Genomic DNA, 7500 nt, shown 5'->3' with positions numbered 1-7500 from the left:
GCAACACAGAGCCGGGCGTACCACCTCCAGGGAACACCTCAGCTGCCCGAGGGCAGCTGTGATGGAACCAAGGGGGCCGTGCGCACCGGGGACCGGGGGCTTCACCGCAACCAAAGCCGGGCGTACCACCTCCAGGGAACACCTCAGCTGCCCGAGGGCAGCTGTGATGGAACCAAGGGGGCCGTGCGCACCGGGGACCGGGGGCTTCACCGCAACCAAAGCCGGGCGTACCACCTCCAGGGAACACCTCAGCTGCCCGAGGGCAGCTGTGATGGAACCAAGGGGGCCGTGCGCACCGGGGACAGGGGGCTTCACCGCAACCAAAGCCGGGCGTACCACCTCCAGGGAACACCTCAGCTGCCCGAGGGCAGCTGTGATGGAACCAAGGGGGCCGTGCGCACCGGGGACCGGGGCTTCACCGCAACCAAAGCCGGGCGTACCACCTCCAGGAAACACCTCAGCTGCCCGAGGGCAGCTGTGATGGAACCAAGGGGGCCGTGCGCACCGGGGACCGGGGCTTCACCGCAACCAAAGCCGGGCGTACCACCTCCAGGGAACACCTCAGCTGCCCGAGGGCAGCTGTGATGGAACCAAGGGGGCCGTGCGCACCGGGGACCGGGGCTTCACCGCAACCAAAGCCGGGCGTACCACCTCCAGGAAACACCTCAGCTGCCCGAGGGCAGCTGTGATGGAACCAAGGGGGCCGTGCGCACCGGGGACCGGGGCTTCACCGCAACCAAAGCCGGGCGTACCACCTCCAGGGAACACCTCAGCTGCCCGAGGGCAGCTGTGATGGAACCAAGGGGGCCGTGCGCACCGGGGACCGGGGCTTCACCGCAACCAAAGCCGGGCGTACCACCTCCAGGGAACACCTCAGCTCCCCGAGGGCAGCTGTGATGGAACCAAGGGGGCCGTGCGCACCGGGGACCGGGGCTTCACCGCAACCAAAGCCGGGCGTACCACCTCCAGGGAACACCTCAGCTGCCCGAGGGCAGCTGTGATGGAACCAAGGGGGCCGTGCGCACCGGGGACCGGGGCTTCACCGCAACCAAAGCCGGGCGTACCACCTCCAGGGAACACCTCAGCTCCCCGAGGGCAGCTGTGATGGAACCAAGGGGGCCGTGCGCACCGGGGACCGGGGCTTCACCGCAACCAAAGCCGGGCGTACCACCTCCAGGGAACACCTCAGCTGCCCGAGGGCAGCTGTGATGGAACCAAGGGGGCCGTGCGCACCGGGGACCGGGGCTTCACCGCAACCAAAGCCGGGCGTACCACCTCCAGGGAACACCTCAGCTGCCCGAGGGCAGCTGTGATGGAACCAAGGGGGCCGTGCGCACCGGGGACCGGGGCTTCACCGCAACCAAAGCCGGGCGTACCACCTCCAGGGAACACCTCAGCTGCCCGAGGGCAGCTGTGATGGAACCAAGGGGGCCGTGCGCACCGGGGACCGGGGCTTCACCGCAACCAAAGCCGGGCGTACCACCTCCAGGGAACACCTCAGCTCCCCGAGGGCAGCTGTGATGGAACCAAGGGGGCCGTGCGCACCACAGCCAGGGCTCAGAGCTCCAGCCAGCACCTCGGACAGCTCCAAGCCGTCCACAGAGCACTGTCTGCAGCCTTTGCCCTGCCCGCCTTCGACCGAGCTTTCACGCAGCTCACAACCGAGCCGGAGATGCCCCAGGCCCTTCAGAAGGACCGAGGAGACACACCGGACCGACCGGAGCCCACAGCCAGGGCTCAGAGCTCCAGCCAGCACCTCGGACAGCTCCAAGCCGTCCACAGAGCACTGTCTGCAGCCTTTGCCCTGCCCGCCTTCGACCGAGCTTTCACGCAGCTCACAACCGAGCCGGAGATGCCCCAGGCCCTTCAGAAGGACCGAGGAGACACACCGGACCGACCGGAGCCCACAGCCAGGGCTCAGAGCTCCAGCCAGCACCTCGGACAGCTCCAAGCCGTCCACAGAGCACTGTCTGCAGCCTTTGCCCTGCCCGCCTTCGACCGAGCTTTCACGCTTCCAAGGAGCTCAGAACCGAGCCGGAGATGCCCCAGGCCCTTCAGAAGGACCGAGGAGACACACCGGACCGGCCGGAGCCCGCTGCCTTACCGCCCCAGACTTCCAGAGAACCGGAGACAAAATCTGGAAAAAGGGCTTAAAATGCTGGAAAAAAGCCGAAAAAGGGGCCTAAATCCGCCTTACCCTAGCTCCAGTAGACCCCTAGAACCGGCCTGGATCGAAAAACTTTGGCTTTTTCCGCTCCAAGCCCTCTTTCCGAACTCGCTCCTATAATCCCGCCGGTGGGGTTTTTCTCCGTAAGGTCCTGAAATCCTACCTATCGACGGAGCCGGGGTGAAGGGTCGATTTTTTTTTCACGGGCGGCAATGCTTTGGACAAACTTTGAACGGTTATCTCGGCTTCTGTGAACGACTTAAAGACGATTCGACCACACCAGAGTGTTCTCTGGACTCTGGCCTTTCCGGCAATATGCGGCTTTCCCCGGGGAAATGCATTTTTAAAAAATTTTATGGAAGTGGAAAAATCACCGGGGGCCTCCGGGGCGCCGAGGCCGAGGACAGTGAGCCGCTGCGGACACCGCCGGCTGCTTCATGGGCCCTCTCTGGAAGTCCGAAAATTCAACTTTGTCCCAGGATGATGAGAGTGATACAGGCGTGATCGGGGCATTCTCCCGGGCCTATTGATCCTACTTTCGAGGCCGCTGGTGCCCGGGAAAGTGCCTACCCTAACCCTTGGACCAGGGTTTGGGTTTTTGATTTTTAATTCCGCCTGCGGGCGTCCCAGGAACCAGAGAACCACACCAGAGTGTTCTCCGGACTCTGGCCTTTCCGGCAATATGCGGCTTTCCCCGGGGAAATGCATTTTTAAAAAAATTTATGGAAGTGGGAAAAATCACCGGGGCCTCCGGGGCGCCGAGGCCGAGGACAGTGAGCCGCTGCGGATACCGCCGGCTGCTGCATGGGCCCTCTCTGGAAGTCCGAAAATTCAACTTTATCCCAGGATGATGGGAGTGATACAGGCGTGATCGGGGCATTCTCCCGGGCCTATTGATCCTACTCTCGAGGCCGCTGGTGCCCGGGAAAGTGCCTACCCTAACCCTTGGACCAGGGTTTGGGTTTTTGATTTTTAATTCCGCCTGCGGGCGTCCCAGGAACCAGAGAACCACACCAGAGTGTTCTCCGGACTCTGGCCTTTCCGGCAATATGCGGCTTTCCCCGGGGAAATGCATTTTTAAAAAATTTTATGGAAGTGGGAAAAATCACCGGGGCCTCCGGGGCACCTAGGCCGAGGACAGTGAGCCGCTGCGGACACGGCCGGCTGCTGCATGGGCCCTCTCTGGAAGTCCGAAAATTCAACTTTATCCCAGGATGATGGGAGTGATACAGGCGTGATCGGGGCATTCTCCCGGGCCTATTGATCCTACTCTCGAGGCCGCTGGTGCCCGGGAAAGTGCCTACCCTAACCCTTGGACCAGGGTTTGGGTTTTTGATTTTTAATTCCGCCTGCGGGCGTCCCAGGAACCAGAGAACCACACCGTTTTATTCTCCAGACTCTGGCCTTTCCGGCAACATACGGCTTCCCCCGGAGGAATGCATTTTTAAACATTTTTACGGAAGTCAAAAATCACCCTAGCGGGACGTCGGGGCCCCCCGAGGCGGGCTGTAGCCTGACTTTGCCCCGGCCCTGCTAAGACCCATCCAGGCTGGAGCTCCCTCCTCCTCCTCCTGCTCCCTCCGAACCGCGGGGTCCAGGCTGGCTGGAGCTCCCTCCGAACCGCGGGGTCCAGGCTGGCTGGAGCTCCCTCCGAACCGCGGGGTCCAGGCTGGCTGGAGCTCCCTTCGAACCGCGGGGTCCAGGCTGGCTGGAGCTCCCTTCGAACCGTGGCATCCCACACTTAAGCACGGATTACACCCACCGACACGCACGGCCCCGGACGGGTCGTGCCCCTGGTAGGGCAAAGAGAAGCAGGTGGTGGTGGTGGTGGTGGTGGTGGTCCTGGTCCCCCCCGTCCCCCCCGTCCCCCCCCCGCCGGACGTTCGCCCGCAGGACGGGGCTCCCTAACCCGCCTTTTCCCTAACCCGTCTTAGAGTCGTAACATGGCCTCCCGCCCTCCGGGGAATCGCCGCGCGGCTATCGGGACGCGTTTACCCGGGGATCCGGCCCCGATTTCGGGGTTCGAACGAGGCCCAGGTGTTGCCAATTAGGCTTAACTGGAAGCCAATCTCAGGAGCTTCCCCTGATTGGACGCCCCCCGAATTGGGAGCAGGTGTCGCCAATTAGGGCTTGATTAGAGGGAAGCACGCCCGGGGATCCGGCCCCGATTTCGGGGTCGAACGAGGCCAGGTGTCGCCAATTAGGCTTGATCGGGGAAGCACGCCCACCCGCCTGCACATATAGCCGGATGTGCGGATGTGCCCCCCCCTTATTCGCTATCTGACTCTCGCGGAGTGAAGATGACGCCTTCTAAGTTTAAGAATCGCTGCCCTGTATGTCACCGGCCGTCTTGGCGCCTGCGACGCCACTTGGATGACGTTCACAGCGTCAGGAACGCCCTGGAGCGAAGGATCCTGTTGGCGTTTGCCAGAGGGCGAGTGAGCGTTCGCGGCATGAAGTGCCCCGTCGGCGGCTGCTCGTACGGCGGGTCAAGGGTGGCGCAGCACCTCCAAGACGCTCACCGTGACCTGGGTGCCAAGGAGAAGAAGCGCCTTTTGAGGAAGCTCCAGTGGCGCAAAACGCTGCGGCAGGTGAGAGAACTTCGGGCCTCGGGTCCCGACCCGCCTTTAGCCACCAGGTTGGACCTGGAGGGTTCACGGGGCAGCGAAGCCGCCGACGCCGCCGCCGCCGCCGCCGCCGCCGCCGCACCCCCCCCTGCTTCTCCCCTTCCCTCGCAGGGACCGAGCGCCAGCCCTCCCCGTACGACCTCGACGGACTCCCCGCAGCAGCAGCAGCAGCAGCAGCGGCCGGAGCCAGAGGAGGAGCTGGAGCTGGAGGAGCCATGTCTTGTTCCCGGCCGACCGAGCGCCAGCCCTCCACGTTCCACCTCGGCGGCGGACTCCACACAGCGGCCGGAGCCATGTCTTCTTCCCGGCGGCGACGACGACGACGACGACGACGTGCCATCCGCGGACTCGGCGGCGACGACGACGACCGGAGTGCCGGAGGTCGAGGACGAAGAACCGCAGGCCCCGTCCTCGAGCACGGTGGGTAGGCTGAGTACATTTCCTGCAGTCATCCGTGGCTACCTAGAAGAGTACGGCCGGCACCTGGCCGGGGCAGTACGCTCGCGAAAGCATGCTGAAAATGTTAAGTCAAAGATGGGTCGAATTGTTGCATTCCTCAGCTACATGAGCCGTGATAAGACCGAGCTGGGCTCCTGGCGCTTCTTGGATGACGCCGGACGCATAATGGCCTGGCCCGCCGAACTCACCGAGCGGGAGCGGAAGGCCGTAACTACCGTTAAGGTCTACCTGGTAAACACAACCCAATTCCACGTATACTTCATGGAGACGCCTCCGAGAAGCTCCAGGCTGTCCAAGCGGCAGCTCGTGTCCGTGATGAGAGCTCTGAGGTCGGCTACGTGCCAAATCGGAACGAAGGTGGTGCTTCGGCAGATCAAGGTCAAGTCCGAGAAGCTACAGCGCTCCGTAACGCCCGAAATTCTCCGCAGATGCATCGCAAAGTGTCGGGGCTGGATCCCCAAACTCTTGCTGAGCTGCTCGCAAAAGAAGCACGACGTGGGACTGAGGCACCTGCTGTTCGGGTTCTTCGGCCTTTACCTTATTTCTCTCTACGGCCATCGAGCCGGAGTGATGACCAACCTTACCACCGAAGAGGTCCTGGAGGCCGCGAGCGGGGCCGTCTCTTCCTCTCCGGGGGTCGTACTCAATGTAAGTCTGCACCCACTCACTAACACTAGCCTGGCTGGCTGGCTGGCTGGCTGGCTGGCTGGAGCCTGGATGGATGGCTGGATGGATGGATGGCTGGATGGATGGATGGATGGATGGATGGAGCAGCCAGGCTGCTGCATCCATCCATCCATCCATCCATCCATCCATCCATCCATCCAGGCTCCATACATCCAGGCTCCAGCCAGCCAGCCAGCCAGCCAGCCAGCCATTTAACATTTCTCTGCCCTTCTTCAGGTAAAGAACCATAAGACTGCCCGGGTGTTTGGATGTGCTCAGGTCTTTCTCACCCACGAGGAACTGGGCTGGATCCAGCGGTGGATGGAGATCCGGGCTCGGCTACGTCCGCAGTGCGATCTGGTCTTCTTCAATACCAACCATCAGCACGTGAACACCATCACTGCGTTCGCCAGGAACGCGTGGGCAGCGATGCTGCTGCCAGGGAGACCCTCGCTTACCGACATCAGGACCGCGGTGGCAACGATGGTAAGTTATCCAGGAAAGCAGCATAACCGCCATCCGACCCCTGCCTGCCTGCCTGCCTGCCTGCCTGCCTGCCTGCCTGCCTGCCCGCCCTCTGACTCTCTCTCTCTCCCCTCACAGTGCAGGAACACCCACTCCAGTGATGTCCGGACGCAGATGGCCCGGGTCATGTGCCACGACACCCGCACGGCCGACCGATTCTATGCGATGCAGCTGGATGTCGGCCAAATGGCGGAGATGAGGCGCAGATTTGCCCAGTGCATGGGAGAAGAAGCTGCAGAAAGTTCACAATAAACTTTGAATAATGCACCAGGATGTGTCATGTCTCTTCATTGTGTGGTGGTGGTGGTGGGACAGGGGGGGGTTTCCAGGTTCCAGTCCCGGCCAACGGGGCCCGCGGACCGGCCCGCACCACCTCTGGTAATCTGATCTGGGCTCCGAACCGAGCCGAGCCAGAGAGGCACCAGGCCCATCCAGAAGGACCGAGGAGGAGACTCACTCACCGGACCGGCCAGAGCCCACAGCGTTGCTGCCTCGGAGATCCAGAGAACCAGAGAGAAGATCCGGGGGAAACAACGGCTTAAAATGCTGGAAGAAGCCGAAAAAGGGGGCCCTTAATCGGCCTTATCTGAGCTGTAGAAGGGCCCTGGATCAAAACACTTTGTCATTTTTTCGAAAAATGTGCTCTTCTCCCAGGGGTCTGTTGTAATTCCTCCGGGGGGATTTTTTTCTGTAAGGTCTTCAAATCCTATCTATCCAAATGGCGCTGGTGAAGCCCTGTTTGTTTTTAGGGGGTCGGGGCAATGCTTTGCAGGCCTTGACCCCCGGACACTTACATGACTGGCTGAAATAGGGACCCGAAATAGGGCCCGGCAAGCCAGAGAGCTCCAGGGGGCTTTCAGCTCATCTTTCAGCCTCAAATAGGGACCCGAAATAGGGCCCGGAAAGCCGGAGAGCTCCAGGGGCCTTTCAGCTCATCTTTTAGCCTCAAATCGGGGCCCGATCTCCGGCTACGCACTGACTACACCAACCCTGGACACCTCCAGGGGCTTTGACCTCATACTATAGCCCGAAATAGGGACCCGAAATAGGGCCCGG

This window comes from Xiphophorus hellerii, chromosome 18, assembly GCF_003331165.1.
Source record: "Xiphophorus hellerii strain 12219 chromosome 18, Xiphophorus_hellerii-4.1, whole genome shotgun sequence".
Lineage (NCBI taxonomy): Eukaryota > Metazoa > Chordata > Actinopteri > Cyprinodontiformes > Poeciliidae > Xiphophorus > Xiphophorus hellerii.
Note: the sequence above shows the minus strand (reverse complement) of the source record.